Consider the following 15857-nt stretch of genomic DNA (forward strand, 5'->3'; position numbering starts at 1 on the left):
TCCCTCACTCTGTGCTCCAGGCAGTCTGTTCGTTAATCTTCCCTGCCTCAGGGCCTTTGCACCTACTGTTCCATCTTCCTAGAACACACTTTCCCTAGATTTTTGCACTTCTGGCCCCTTGTCATCCTTCAGTCAAAAGCTACTTCCTCAGAGATGCCTTCTGCCCTTGCTCTGTTTGACTGTCATCATAGCATTTCTCCCATACTGAAATGACAGGAATTTGCCTTTTGTCGTCTGATCCCTCCCGTATTTAGTGCAAGTGTCATGAGAGTCTGGTTTAGTGCTATGTCTCCAGAACCAGGAATACCTTGTGCTGGTCACTCAACACAAATCAGTAGAGTGAAAAAAAGAAAAAGAACAAGTAACTGAATGTCTGTAGAGATTGGACTAGTGTTACCGAACTCAGGTCTGGCTGCTTGCTGCTTGAAAATCAATACCCAAGAGAGGCAAATGTTGGTAGAAAGGAAAGTTGCTTTTAATCAGAATGCTGGCAATCTGGGGAGTTGGTGGACTCAGTGTCCCCCAGAAACCACCTCCAAAGATTCTGCTCAGCCATGAAAGTTTTTAAAAGGAAAAAGAGAAGTGATCTCAGTTAGTCATTGAGATAAGGGGTCAGAGTTGTCATTCCCCACTGTGTGCAGGCTTGTCGACTTCTTGCAATCTTTCTCTTGATGCTGTTTTGTTCACACAGTTTTTTTAAGAGATGACTGAAGCGGGAGGTAGGGAAGAGATCTGGTCATCTGTTAATTACTTATTCTTCATTTCTACTTCTCTGATCTATGGAAAGAACTAACAGGTTAGTCAAGGTGTTGTGTGATCAAAAGATTTGAAAGGTGTGCTAGGGCCAGAGATGAGTGGAGCATGGAGGCGCCTGGTTTAAGGTTCATGACAAGACAAAAGGGGCCTCCTGCAGCGAGCTCTTTCCTGCAAAAGGCTCTTTCCTGCCAAAAAGAGGAAGAGTCCGATTTCCTAATTGCTCAAGTACCAATGCCTTCAAAACCTCCTCAGCCTTTTTTCTGAATTTAATTTTTTCAATTTCTCTTCATTCAATCTATATTTGCATTAACTCACACACTTTCTTCCACTATTTCTGATGTCAAGAATTCGATAAAAAAAAAAAAAGAATTCGATGATTTTTCTCCACCTGGAATATGCTTTCTGCCATCACCAAATTTACAAAGTCAATTTGGCTTTTTGTTTTTAAAATTTATTTATTTATTTATTTTATTTTTGGCTGCCTTGGGTCTTCGTTGCTGCACGCGGGCTTTCTCTAGTTGCGGTGAGCGGGGACCACTCTCCGTCGCGGTGCGTGGGCTTCTCATTGCAGTGGCTTCTCTTGTTGCAGAGCATGGGTTCTAGGCACGTGGGCTTCAGTAGTTGCAGCACATGGGCTCAGTAGTTGTGGCTCGCGGGCTCTAGGTCACAGGCTCAATAGTTGTGACGCACGGGCTTAGCTGCTCTGCGGCATGTGGGGTCTTCCCGGACCAGGGCTTGAACCCGTGTCCCCTGCATTGGCAGGTGGATTCTTAACCACTGCGCTACCAGGGAAGTCCCTACAAAGTCAATTTGAAGTGCTCTCTCCGCCTTTCATAATGTGCTGGGGTACAAGGCATCACTCTTGCCTCTTATAGCCTTTCACCTGGCCCACTCTCAGGGCACTTGCTATATTCTGCTGCAGAGGAGCATTGTATGGGTTGAACGGTGTCTTCCCCCCTCAAAAATTCATATGTTGAAGTCCCAACCCCCCAGGACCTCAGAATGTGACCTTATTTAGAAATAGGGTCATTGTAGGTGTAATTAGCTGAGATGAGGTCATACTGGAGTAGGGGGGGCCCCTAATTCAATAGGACTGGTGTCCTTATAAGAAGATGGCCATATGAAGACAGACACACAGGAAGAACACCACGTGATAACGAAGGCAGAGATTGGCGTTATGCAGCTTCAAGCCAAGGAATGCCAAAGATAGCCAGAAAACCACCAGAAGCTAGGAAGAGGCAAGGAAGGATCCTCTCCTACAGGTTTCAGAGGGAGTGTGGTCCTGCAGGCACCTTGATTTCAGACTTCTGGCCTCCAGAACTGTGAAACAATAAATTTCTGTTGTTTTCACTCACCCAGTTTGTGGCACTTTGTTACAGCAAACCTAGGAAATTGTAGGGGTTGAATATCCTGCATTTAAGAGTGGTATATAAAGAACTGCTATTGATTTCTTCTATTTGGTCCTACATCTGGTCACCTTTCTGAGCTCTCTTATTAGATCTAATGATTTATCACTTGGTTCTATTAATATTTCTAGGCATCCGGTATTGTTTCTGACAGTAACTAGAATACAGCTAAAGTCTCTTTGTTAAACATAATGTTTGTTTTAAGTTAACTAGACATTTCTAGGTGGATAAGAGATATTCTTTTCATAAACCATAAACAGCTTTCAAATTTTATGAAATTTTTTTTCTGCATAAAAAAATTGAGATAGTCTTTTAAATTTTCTCCTTCAATCTAGTGAAGTAGTGAATTTTATAAGTGGAATGTCCCTACACATTTCTCCTCTGGCATGACCCTTAGTTTGGAATCAATTTTACATTCTTCTCATAAAGTGATGAAGGCAGCTTTCACTTTTTTTTTCTATTTTCTAACATAAATTTTTAAGGAAGGAATTAAGTATTTGAAAGAATTTGGTAGGTTTATCTAAGAAAGAGGATTTTGAAAATGTATGTATTTGCTTATAATTTTCAAAAAGTGCAAAGTAAATTAAAAAGTTAAAAACATTGATTCCCAATTTGGAGAAAGAGGGAACAGAAGTTGCACTTTTCTGAACATATCTTGTTTTGTGCATTTGACTTTGGAACCATGTGAATATTTTACACAATTATTCGGCACAATTAACACTTGAAATTGATAGTAAATGAAACAGATGAGCTTAAATGTGAATTGAGTAGGCAGCCTAACCACACAGAAACTATTGCAAGTGACTTTAAAGCATAGTAGTTTATTTGACTTGTACATCTCTAGTGAAATATACTCTAAGCACAAAAGGACTACAAAACCAAACAAAACTGGTGTTCGGTGAAGAATTTTTGGTGGTGGTTTGGTATTGTTTGGTGGTGGTTTGGTATTGTTAGGTTGTGTATGTGCTATGGGATAAAACAAATGAGTACTTATGTAAGTACAGTTGGTAAAACCTCTGTAGTCTTGATTTTGAATGAGAAGTATCTATATGAACTAATGGGATATTTAAATTGTTCTACTCTGTCCACCAAGAAGATCTAGAAGCAGTGATCAGCCTACTAGCAAGGAATGCTCCTAGGGCATAGACTGTGGTCTCTAAATACCATTTTATTCTAAAAAGCTGTTAAGAGGACTTAGGAACCAACTTAGAGAGGTTCCCACTGGCCGAATGTAAGACAGTTTGAGTATTAATAAGAATGTTATGGCAATGAATTGAAGTATTAATTATGTTTAAATCTATGAGTTCGCAATGACAATTAAACAAAACAAAACCAACCTATTGATCATACTTTGGAAGATGCTAGGGAACCAACTGATTATTTTGAAAACTACTAGTAAATAAGCATTTATCCTGACTTTCCTTTATGAACTGTATCTCAGGGTTATCAAGTAGTTGACAAGGGGTTTCTTTTTTAATAGACAAATATTCCTACTACTAATGGAAAAAGAAATGACAAAATTAGAATATCACCATTTTTCATCTTGCAATGAAATCATGGATTTGGGCAATAATTGTCAATGGCTAATATTAATATTAAGGGGTATCAATGGCTGATAAAAATCACAAACATGAGATAACCAACAGTATGTGCCACAAACCTCCTATAATATTCTTACAGGAAATATTGAACTTAAATATGATCATGCTGGAAATCTAATTACCAATTTATAGGAGATACAGAGCACAAGAGAACAAGCTAAATAATACCATGAAGACACAATAATAAAAATCCAGATGGTGGGGAACTCCACAGTACAAGCAACCCAGTGTCTTCAACAAATAGTTACAAGGAAAACAAAAAAAGGATGGGGAGTGGCTATAATTTTTAAAAGATTTGGGTAACATATTGACCAATTGTAATATGCGATCTTGTTTGGATCCTGATTCAAACTAACCAACTATATACATATATATATACACATATATACAAACACACAGATATATATATATATATATACATACATATACATATATATAGTTATTTATATATATACATATATATATATATATACCTTCTTTTTGGTGTGATAATTTAGTTAAAAAAGACTTCTTATCTTTTAGAGCTACTTAATAAAATAATTTTAGAATGACTTCTACTAAAAGGATGTGACATATAATGTCTGAGATTTGTTTCAGAATAATCTGGGGGAAGATGAATGAATTAGGTTATACAGGAAACAAAATTATCTATGAGAGAGTAATTATTAAAACTGTGTACTACTGCCTGCAGTTGATTTTTTCCCTCCCTCTTTCCTTCCCTTCTCTCCCTTCCCTCTTTCACTCCTTTCCTTCCTTCCTTTCTTCCTTCCTTTCTTTCTCTCTCTTTCCTGGTCACTGTAAACACTTAAATCTCTACTTTGTAGGAATTTGAGCAGAGGATTGAAGTGTTATGATTTATGTTTTAAAATGATCACCCAGGACACTTTGTTGCAAGTGTACTATGGGTAGGTAGATGGGGGCCAAGTGGAGAAGCAGAGAGGCCAGTTGGGAGGCTCTATAATAATTCAGGTGAGAGATGAAGCAGGAGAGACAAAAAGTAGAAGTGGACAGCTTTTGGATAGAGTTTGAGACTAGAGACAGGGTTTTCTAGAAGATGGACTCAGGTGTGAGAAATATAGAAAAATTCAGAATGACTTTGAGGGTGTTGGCTTGATAAACTCACAGTAACTTTTTTTGTGCAGAGGAGAACACTGAGGCATGAAGCTATTCTGTAACTTTCCTGGAGTCAAACATCTCATACCTGTTGTCCAGTGTTTGGACCAGGCAGCCAGACCTCAGTGACCCTTCTTCACCACTATTCTATTTTAATTTTCACCTCCAATTTCTTCATTTCTTACAGTGTTATTTTGGATGTGTCATAGTTCTCCTCAAGCGTTTCCTCTTCTTTTTGAATACTTCCTCCAAGAATATTTTCACTACTGGGTTTTTGTGTGTGTGTGTGTGTGTGACAAAACTTCTAAGATCTTGTGTGCCTGAGAATATTCCACTGTTACTTTTGAATGAAAATTTAACTAGACATAAAATTCTGCATTCAAAAAGTTTTTCTTTCAAAATTTTAAAACAGTACCTCTTTGTATTTTTGCTACAAGTGTTGCTGTTTAGAAGTATGATGTAAATTTCATTTTTTTTTTTTTGCGGGTGCTGTCACCGTTTCTGTTCCACAGTAATGACGGGTCTTAGTCAATGCTACTAAGACAAGGAAAAATATATGAGAGGGATAAGGATCAAAATGGAAAAAACAAATCATCATTGTTTGTGGATGATATAATTGTGTCTCTAGTAAACCAGGGTGAACCTCCAACCCCTGAATAAGATGGACATGTTGCTGGAAATTGACATAAAAATTAATATTGTTTTATACATCAGCAACAACCAACAAAAATGCAATAGGGAAAAAGACACCTTTTACTATTCTCACAAAAGCTATAAGTATCTAAGAATAAATTTAGAGAAAATGTGGAAGACCATCACTGGGAAAATAACAAAATATTTAAAGGGCATAAAAGAAAACCTGAACTAACAAAGCAATATGCAAGGTTCATGGATGAAAAGAGGATGGTTTTGTCAGGATGTCTGTTTTCTCTCAGATAAATATATAATTTTAATGTAATTCCAAAACAAAATTTCAACAGATTTTTTTAAGGTATATATAAAACCCAACCAAAGATAATTTTAAAAATGCCTAGAACTTGAGGATATGGGGAGGGGGAGGGGTGAGATGTGACAGGGTGAGAGAGTGTCATGGACATATATACACTACCAAATGTAAAATAGATAGCTAGTGGGAAGCAGCCGCATAGCACAGGGAGATCAGCTCGGTGCTTTGTGACCACCTAGAGGGGTGGGATAGGGAGGGTGGGAGGGAGGGAGATGCAAGAGGGAAAAGATATGGGAACATATGTATATGTATAACTGATTCACTTTTTGTTATAAAGCAGAAACTAACACACCATTGTAAAGCAATTATACTTCAATAAAGATGTTTTAAAAAAAAACAAACAAAAACAAAAACAAAACAACAAAAATGCCTAGAACCCAACAGAAAAAAATCAAATAAGCTATACATATGGACCATTTACAGAAAAGGAAATTCAAATAAAATAATTTCCAATCTTAAGGAAATTCAAGTTAAAACTGTAATGACATGCCATATTATACCTCTCAGATTAGGGTGAGTGTGTGTGGGTGGGGGAGAGAGGAGAGATTCTAGTTAGTAAGGATTCAAGGAAACAGTAGCTATCATACACTGTTGGGAGTATAAATTGATACAACCACATTTTGGAAAGCAACTTGGCAATATCTTTTCTCTTGTGCATACAGTCCAAATCAGCAATTAAATTTTTAAGTTCATGTTTCAAAATAACTTTTAAATTTATACAAGAAAATATGTACAAAGATATTTATTGCAGCAATATGTATAATGGCACAATTTGAATGAAAAATTCCTAAACAAATAAATGGTAATATTTTCATATGATGGACTACTATATAACAGTTAAATACAGATCCTGTATTAAATTACATCCTGATAAACCTATTGTAAGTTGAAAATATCATACACTGAAATACATTTAATACACCTAATCTACTGAACATCATAGCTTAGCCTAGCCTACCTTAAACATTCTCATAACTCTTACATTAGCCTACAGTTGGGCTAACGCAAAGCCTATTTTATAATAAAGTGTTGACTATCTCATGTAATTGAATACTGTACTGAACATGGAAAACAGAATGGTCATGTGCATGGCTGACTTGGAGCTGGGGCTTGATGCCACACGAGAGGATACTGAGTATGGTATCACTAGCCTGGGAAAAGAGTACAATTCAAAATTCAAAATATGATTTCTACTGAATATGTATTGCTTTCGCACCATCCCAAGGTCAGAAGATTGTAAATCAAACCATCTTAAATCAGGTACCATCTGTAGTCAACTAAGTCAACATGGATATAGACCTCAGAAACAACGAGTAAATGCAGCAAGACGTAGCATTATACAATTTACGTAAATTTAAACGGCATATAAGACCTTCCTCAACATTACTATACATTGGTATGGATACATATACACACTATAAAATTATTTTTAAAATTATTTTTAAAATGAGAAAGACACAGCAACTTTATGATTGTCTTTGTGGTCCATGAAAGAATCAGTTAGTCTGGTTTATTGAGAAGGGGTTACAGTCTAGCGCCCCTTCTTGCAAAAGTCATCTACCAAACAAACTTCTAAAAACTTTTTTTAAAGTACGTACTTTAAACACTAAGGATACAATGTTAAATGGGTTTCATAACTCTCTCTGCCTGACTTTGATTGGAAGGAAGCCTAAAAATTTTTATTGACTCTAGTGGTGGGTAGCACTGAATAATGTATATTTCTCTGTATTAATCTCTCCTCTTAGCTTTGATTTACACACTTATATTTTCCCTTTGCCATTACTTTTTCAACTCTTTATCTTTCTGCGTGTTTTCTGAAAGCTATCTCAAGTCCTTTGTGAAATAAAGTGGAACATCAATAAGCAAGAAAGAAAATAAGCAATCAACAAAAGCCATCTGCACTTGAGCCAAGAAAAATGTTGGTGGTTTACTTTTCTTTGCTGTTGCTTCCCAAGAATTCAGCTTCTCTAATTGGTTCCTACTGATCCACCCTGAAATCTTTCTTCCTGCAGGAAAAGGGTATACTTTATGAAAAACCTTTCTCTATGTTCATTTCCCCCAAACTTCCACCTATTTTATTTTGATGCATGGTAAAGAAAAGGATCCAATAATTCTTCAAAACAGTAAATTGTGCATAATGCCAAAGAGAGGTAGGTTAGGTGAGATTGGAAGAGATGAGCTTCACATGCACCATTAATGATTAATGACCAGCTTTCCTCTCATTTCCAGAGGTGGAGCTTCATACTCATACCTTGTTTGTGGACATTCAGATAAGTTGTGTTTTTGATGATCTATGTCAATTATTCTCCTTCAATGTAGACATTTTTTCCACATATTGTTCTTCTCTCGTACCACTTGCCATCCCTCAAGGCCATACTTGTCAACAAATACTTTGAGAAAAATGGTTTGGCTGAATCTCCCCCAAGACATACCATTGCCTCTTGTTCTGAGATCCAACTGGAAGTTTAATCATCTACGTCTTGTCTTCCCATCCTACGACCAGTCTCAAAAATCCAAATTACAGCTCTATAATGTTTTCTCATATCGTTTGTGTAAGTACTGCTTTTGGAGCTATCAAACCTAAATTTTGAGATCCCTTATTAAGTAGGACCTCACAGCATCCTTTCTTTTTGTATAAGACTCACTCTTGACTTCACTCTACCTCTTCTTTCCTAGTTATTCCTTCATTCTTATTTCTGTACTTGAAAAAAAATTTTTGTGGAATAAAGTGGCACATGACTAATAACAAAAGAACACAGCATTAGAAAAGTATATTTTTAAAAATTTCACACTAGACAAAAATAACTTTCCTGGTGGCTTTTTTTGGTAATAAAAAAAACAAAGCTTGGTCAAGATGGAGTACTAGGAGGACACGGAATTCGCATCTCCTCACAACTAGGTCACTTACCAGGCACCAGTGGGGGACCACGGACACCTAAGGGGATGGGAAGAACCCCCAGTGACTGGGTAGGACATGGGGCATGGGGGAGTGAATTGGAGGCGGGAACGGGACTGGCGCCCCTGAGGGGCGGCTGGGAGAGGGGGATATTGGAGGACCATTGGGAGAGCAGAGGATCGAAATGGAGCATGGCCAGGTTTCCCCTGCCCACTGGGGCCTCAGGAACCTGCTGAGATCTCGGGCCTGATCCTCTGCCCACCGAGGCCCCCTCCAGCTGCTCGGGTCCTGAGGGAGTGGGAGGGAGGGAAGGGGGAGCAAAAGTAAAGGCTGGACCTCCAGGACTGGCACCCCTGAGGGGTGGCTGGGGGAGGGGAGGAGTTACTACACACAGTGGAACCCACCCATGGTTAGGGGTCCAGTGGTGACAGGGGAGACCCTGGGGGAGACGGTGTGGGAGGGGCATGAAGGAATGGAAAGGAACGTGGCCAGTGCTTTCCCTGTGCACTTAGGCAGTGGGGAGCCTGTTGGGCTCCCGGGGCTAATCCTCTGCCCTCGAAGCCTCCCTCCTGGGATGCAGAACCCAAGCCCCGCCCCTACACCCCCACCCATGGCCCCACCTCTACACTCGGAGACCCCTTCCAACACGCTGGGCCTAAACCCTACCCACACACCCTCATTCAGGGCTCTACCCCCACACTCTGGAGCTCTACACTCCTGAGGCCTTCCTTTGGACGTGCTGCCTCTCCCCTTCATTAAAGTCACCAACATTCGAATTACAGGGGTCCCAGAAGAAGAAGAGGAAAAGAAAGGGTCTGAGAAAATATTTGAAGAGATTATAGTTGAAAACTTCCCTAATATGGGAAAGGAAATAATAAAGTCCAGGAAGCACAGAGAGTACCATACAGGATGAACCCAAAGAAAAACAAGCTGAGACACATATTAATCAAACTATCAAAAATTAAATACAAATATTTGTATTTAATACAAATACAAATATTACAAAAGAAAAAATATTAAAAGCAGAAGGGAAAAGTAACAAATAACATACAAGGGAATCCCCATAATGTTAACAGCTGATCTTTCAGCAGAAGCTCTGCAAGCCAGAGGGAGTGGCAGGACATATTTAAAGTAATGAAAGGGAAAAACCTACAACCAAGATTACTCTACCCAGCAAGGATCTCATTCAGATTCGATGGACAAATTAAAACCTTTACAGATAAGCAAAATTAAGAGAATTCAGCACCAACAAACCAGCTTTACAACAAATGCTAAGGAACTTCTCTAGGCAGGAAACACAAGAGAAGGAAAAGACCTACAAAAACAAAACCAAAATAATTAAGAAAATGATAATAGGAACATACATATCGATAATTACCTTAAATGTAAATGGATTAAATGTTCCAAACAAAAGACATAGACTGGCTGAATGGATACAAAAACAAGACCCATACATATGTTGTCTACAAGAGACCCACTTCAGACATAGGGACACATACAGACTGAAAGTGAGAGGACGGAAAAAGATATTCCATGCAAATGGAAATCAAAAGAAAGCTGGAGTAGCACTTCTCATATCAGACAAAATAGACTTTAAAATAAAGACTATTACAAGAGACAAAGAAGGACACTACATAATGATCAAGGGATCAATCCAAGAAGAAAATATAACAATTGTAAATATTTATGGATCCAACATAGGAGTACCTCAATACATAAGGCAAATGTTAACAACCATAAAAGGGGAAATCGACAGTAACACAATCATAGTAGGGGACTTTAATGCCCCACTTTCACCAATGGACAGATAAACCAAAATGAAAATAAATAAGGGAACACAAGCTTTAAATGACACAAGAGACCAGATAGATCCAATTGATATTTATAGAACATTCCACCCAAAAGTAGCAGAATACACTTTCTTCTCAAGTGCTCATGGAACATTCTCCAGGATAGACCATATCTTGGATCACAAATCAAGCCTTGGTAAATTTAAGAAAATTAAAATCGTATCAAGTATCTTTTCCGACAACAACGCTATAAGACTAGATATCAATTACAGGAAAAAATCTGTAAAAAGTACAAACACATGGAGGCTAAACAATACATCACTTAATAACCAAGAGATCACTGAAGAAATCAAAGAGGAAATCAAAAAATACCTAGAAACAAATGACAATTAAAATACAACGACCCAAAACCTATGGGATGCAGGAATAGCAGTTCTAAGATGGAAGTTTATAGCAATACAATCCTACCTCAAGAAACAAGAAAAATCTCAAATAAACAACCTAGCCTTACACCTAAAACAATTAGAGAAAGAAGAATAAAAAACCCCCAAAGTTAGCAAAGGGAAAGAAATCAGAAAGATCAGATCAGAAATAAATGAAAAAGAAATGAAGGAAACAATAGCAAACATCAATAAACTAAAAGATGGTTCCTTGAGAAGATAAACAAAATTGATAAACCATTAGCCAGACTCATCAAGAAAAAAAGGGAGAAGACTCAAATCAACAGAATTAGCAATGAAAAAGGAGAAGTAACAACTGATGCTGTAGAAATACAAAGGGTCATGAGAGATTACTACAAGCAACTATATGACAGTAAAATGGACAACCTGGAAGAAATGGACAAATTCTCAGAAAAGCACAACCTTCTGAGACTGAACCAGGAAGAAATAGAAAATATAAGCAGACCAATCACAAGCACTGGAATTGAGACTGGGATTAAAAATCTTCCAACAAACAAAAGCTCAGGGCCAGATGGCTTCACAGGCAAATTCTCTCAAACATTTAGAGAATAGCTATCACCCATCCTTCTCAAACTCTTGCAAAATACAGCAGAGGGAGGAACACTCCCAAACTCATTCTACAAGACCACCATCACCCTGATACCAAAACCAGACAAAGATGTCACAAAAAAAGAAAACTACAGGCCAATATCTCTGATGAACATAAATGCAAAAATCCTCAACAAAGTACTAGCAAACAGAATCCAACAGCACATGAAAAGAATCGTACAACATGATCAAGTGGGGTTTATCCCAGGAATGCAAGGATTCTTCAATATACGCAAATCAATCAATGTGATACACCATATTAACAAACTGAAGAATAAAAACCATATGATCATCTCAATAGATGCAGAAAAAGTTTTGACAAAATTCATCACCCATTTATGATTGAAAACTCTCCAGAAAGTAGGCATAGAGGGAACCTACCTCAACATAATAAAGGCCATATATGACAAATCCACTGCCAACATTGTTCTCAATGGTGAAAAAATGAAAGCATTTCCTCTAAGATCAGAAACAAGACAAGGGTGCCCACTCTCACCATTATTATTCAATATAGTTTTGGAAGTTTTAGCCACAGCAATCAGAGACGAAAAAGAAATAAAAGGAATCGAAATCAGAAAAGAAAAAGTAAAACTGTCACTGTTTGCAGATGACATGATACTATACATAGAGAATCCTAAAGACTCTACCAGAAAACTACTAGAGCTCATCAATGAATTTGGTAAAGTAGCAGGATACAAAATTAATGCACAGAAATCTCTTGCATTCCTATACACTAATGATGAAAAATCTGAAAGAGAAATTAAGGAAACACTCCCATTTACCATTGCAACAAAAAGAATAAAATACCTAGGAATAAACCTACCTAAGGAGACAAAAGACCTGTATGCAGAAAACTATAAGACACTGATGAAAGAAATTAAAGATGATACAAACAGATGGAGAGATATACCATGTTCTTGGACTGGAAGAATGAACATTGTGAAAATGACTATACTACCGAAAGCAATCTACAGATTCAATGCAATCCCTATCAAACTACCAATGGCATTTTTCACAGAACTAGAACAAAAAATTTCACAATTTGTATGGAAACACAAAAGACCCCAAATAGCCAAAGCAATCTTGAGAAAGAAAAATGGAGCTGGAGGAGTCAGGCTCCTGGACTTCAGACTATACTACAAAGCTACAGTCATCAGGACAGTATGGTACTGGCACAAAAACAGAAATCTAGATCAATGGAACAGGATAGAAAGCCCAGAGATAAACCCACGCACATATGGTCACCTTATCTTTGATAAAGGAGGCAAGAATATAGAATGGAGAAAAGACAGCCTCTTTATGAAGTGGTGCTGGGAAAACTGGACAGCTACATGTAAAAGAATGAAATTAGAACACTCCCTAACACCATGCACAAAAATAAACTGAAAATGGATTAAAGACCTAAATGTAAGGCCAGACACTATAAAACTCTTAGAGGAAAACATAGGCAGAACACTCTATGACATAAATCACAGCAAGGTCCTTTTTGACTTACCTCCTAGAGAAATGGAAATAAAAACAAAAATAAACAAATGGGACCTAAGGAAACTTAAAAGCTTTTGCACATCAAAGGAAACCATAAACAAGACGAAAAGACAACTCTCAGAATAGGAGAAAATATTTGCAAAGGAAGCAACTGACAAAGGATTAATCTCCAGAATTTACAAGCAGCTCATGCAGCTCAATATCACAAAAACAAACAACCCAATCCAAAAATGGGCAGAAGACCTAAATAGACATTTCTCCAAACAAGATATACAGATTGCTAAGAAACACATGAAAAGATGCTCAACATCACTAATCATTAGAGAAATGCAAATCAGTACTACAATGATGTACCACCTCACACCGGACAGAATGACCATCATCAAAAAATCTACAAACAGTAAATGCTGGAGAGGGTGTGGAGAAAAGGGAACCTTCTTTCACTGTTGGTGGGAATGTAAATTGATACAGCTACTATGGAGAACAGTATGGAGGTTCCTTAAAAAACTAAAATTAGTACTACCATATGACACAGCAATCCCACTACTGGTCATATACCCTGAGAAAACCATAATTCAAAAAGAGTCATGTGCCTTTGGTCCAAGGTCCTGGAGAGGAGGGGACGTGTTTGACGAGGAAGTTGTCGAGTCGGTCCTGGTGCAGCGGGAATGGTGGAGCCACATGCAGAGACGAGTCAAAGAAGGCTATAGAGATGGAACAGATGCTGGCAAAGCAGTTACTCTTCAACAAGGTTTCAATCAAGGTTATAAGGAAGGTGCAGAAGTCATTATAAACTATGGACAACTCAGTGCAACGTTGAGTGCTTTGCTCTCCTGGTGTCACCTTCATGATAATAGTTCGGCTTTGATCAGTAAAACAAATAATCTTCTGGATGCAGTTGGCCAGTGTGAAGACTATGTGCTCATACATCTGAAATCAATCACTCCACAGCCCCATGTTGTAGATTTATTGGACTCCATTCAGGATATGGACCTTTGTCATATAACTCCAGCTGAGGAAAAGATTGATGAAGCTAAAGATGAAAGATTCTATGAAAATAATGCTGAGTTTAACAAAAACTGTAGCAAGAATCTTAGTGGGGTAGATTGTTCATCTTTAGAATGTTGTAGAACACAGGAGTGTGCACATTCTGAAAACCCAAGCCTCATTTGGATTTTAGAACAGACAGCCAGTTTGGTAAAACAGCTGGGAGTATCAATAGACATATTACAGCACATCAAACAACTATAAAAATTATCTTCACTTTAATAATGAAAATAATATTCAGAACATTCTTAGAACATTTTGTTTCTGAACAAGCTAGCCAAAATTTGTGCTGGTTTCTACATTGAACTCTTCACTTGTAAGGTTATCCTTCATGGAAGTTTGAAATGTCTTCAAAATGAACACTATTTAGTATAAGCCTATTTTCTTTGTCACTGGTAATTTTTATGTGGTTTAAGATATGCTCGGAAATTCCAGTTGTCATCATTTTCAAATTTCTGATCAAACTCAAGCATTTTTGGACTCATTATTAGCAGAAATGAACAAGAATCAGACTACAGTTAACCCTTGAACAACACAGGTGTTAGGGGTGCCCACCCACCATGCAGTCAAAAATCCGCATATTACTTATAGCTGGCCCTCCATACCTGCAGTTGAGAGTCTCAGATTCAACCAACCTCAGATCGTATGGTACTGTAGTATTTACTACTGAAAAAAATCCAAGTATAAGGGGACACTCAGAGGTCAAACCCGTGTGGTTCAAGCATCAAATGTTATTTTGTAAGGACTTAGCCCTACCTTCTGCTCTTATCACATTGTCTTGTGATTAGGACCTCATCAACTAATCAGACCAAAGTTACAAAAAATTACCTAATGGCTAAAGTTATAAATAGACACACATAGATATATATAGATATGTAGACATATATATATTGAAATTAAGAGGCTAATAAGTGTAAAGCTGAAAAAATGTTTACACTGATAATTAAAACAAAATACTAAAACTTGTTTTAGTTTTTTTATTGAGGTATAATTGATTTATAATGTTTCAGGTATACAGCAAAGTGATTCAGTTATACATTGTTTTTCAGATTTTTTTCCATTATAGGTTATTACAAAATATTGAATAGAGTTCCCTGTGCTATATAGTAGGTGCTTTTTGTTTATTTTATATATAGTAATGTGTCTATGTTAATCCCAAACTTCTAATTTATCCCCACCTCCTTTCCCTTTTGGTAACCGTAAGTTTGTTTTCTATGTCTGTGAGTCTATTTCTGTTTTGTAAATAAGTTCATTTGTATCATTTTTTTAGATTCCACATATAAGTGATATCATACCATATTTGTTAAAGTTTGTTTCAGCTTTGTGTTTATTAAAAGTAAGGACACAATTCCGTGAAAAATACTGAAAATACATTTCATGCTAAAGTAAAAAAAAAAAAAAAGAGTCATGTACCACAATGTTCATTGCAGCACTATTTACAATTGCCAGGACATGGAAGCATCCTAAGTGTCCATTGACAGATGAATGGATAAAGAAGATGTGGCACATATATACAATGGAATATTACTCAGCCATAAAAAGAAATGAAATTGAGTTATTTGTAGTGAGGTGGATGGACCTAGAGACTGTCATACAGAGTGAAGTAAGTAAGAAAGAGAAAAACAAATACTGTAAGCTAACACATATATATGGAATCTAAAAAATGAAAATGTTTCTGATGAACCTAGGGGCAGGACAAGAATAAAAA

General features: G+C 37.3%; 1 pseudogene; it reads left to right on the forward strand.

Moving 5' to 3' along the window:
* Window positions 1-861: 861 nt before the first annotated feature.
* LOC133092047 (protein YAE1 homolog) lies at window positions 862-14353 on the forward strand (annotated as a pseudogene).
* The last annotated feature ends 1504 nt before the right edge of the window (window positions 14354-15857 follow it).

Source organism: Eubalaena glacialis, chromosome 1, assembly GCF_028564815.1.
Source record: "Eubalaena glacialis isolate mEubGla1 chromosome 1, mEubGla1.1.hap2.+ XY, whole genome shotgun sequence".
In the NCBI taxonomy this organism is placed as follows: Eukaryota; Metazoa; Chordata; class Mammalia; order Artiodactyla; family Balaenidae; genus Eubalaena; species Eubalaena glacialis.